The sequence below is a fragment of the Meleagris gallopavo genome, chromosome 11 (genome assembly GCF_000146605.3).
Source record: "Meleagris gallopavo isolate NT-WF06-2002-E0010 breed Aviagen turkey brand Nicholas breeding stock chromosome 11, Turkey_5.1, whole genome shotgun sequence".
NCBI classification, from domain to species: Eukaryota; Metazoa; Chordata; class Aves; order Galliformes; family Phasianidae; genus Meleagris; species Meleagris gallopavo.
Window position 1 is genome coordinate 9,464,349 of NC_015021.2, and position 1,139 is coordinate 9,465,487.

The following is a 1,139-nucleotide window of genomic DNA, read 5'->3' on the forward strand; positions in this document are numbered from 1 at the left end:
CTTCGTGGGAAGCTCGCGCGTCGCATGACGGTGCTGAGCGGCGTCCGCTGGAAGCGTCCGTGCGGAGCGCCGTGCTTTGGGGCTTTGCGGGCACGGCACCCGCAAACGGGAGTGCTGGGGAGCTACGGGGCCTGGGTTCTTCTGACGGAAACCAACTGGACTGAACCCTCGCCGCTATGAAAGAAGACGCGTCTTTCGTTACGGCGAGCTCCCGTGTGTGTCCGGTGTTCTCGTTCTCAGCAGCGCCCGAGAGAAGGCCGAGCAGAGCTGTGCTGTTTGCCCAGCAGCCCTCTGCTCGTGTAGCTGGGTGATGGAGATGTCTAAACCCCGCTCCTGCGCTTCGAAAAAGAAAACAAGAACCTGCTGGGCTCTGCCCACCTACCTCTAAAAGTGAGGTTTGAGGTTCTTTTTGTGGTAATAGAATGTAAGGTTCTGTTTGGAGGTGAGTTCTTGCAAAGCTGTCTGACCCTGCGGCACAGTGACAGGTGCTGCACAGCACACCCTCAGCAGTCTGTCATCAGCCTGCACCTTCGGTGTGAACCTGCTTTCTCAGGAGGGTAGACTGGATGCTCCAGCCTCTGTGGTTCTGTGTAAGTGCACAGAATTACCCACGTTTCTGTGGAAAAGGTGAAATGAATTCCATCAGCCTGGAAGGCCAGCTGTGTTCTGGGCTGCATTAAAAAGGGGTGGCCAGCAGGGAGAGGGAAGTGATTGTCCCCTTCTACTCAGCTCTTGTGAGGCCCCATCTGCAGCGCTGCGTCCAGGCCTGGGGCTCACGGTACAGGAAGGACGTGGAGCTCTTGGAGCGGGTCCAGAGGAGGGCACTGAGATGGTCAGAGGGCTGGAGCACCACTCCTATGAGGAAAGGTTGAGGGAACTGGGCTTGTATAGCTTGGAGAAGAGAAGGCTTTGGGGAGACCTCATTGTGGCTTTCCAGTGCTTGAAGGGAGTGTATAAACAGGAGGGGGAACGGCTGTTTGTGAGGATGGATAGTGAGAGGACAAGGGGGAATGGTGTTAAACTGAGACAGGGTTTAGGTTAGATATTAGGAGGAAGTTTTTCACCCAGAGGGTGGTGAGGCACTGGAACAGATTGCCCAAAGAGGTTGTGGGTGCCCCATCCCTGGAGGCATTCAAGGC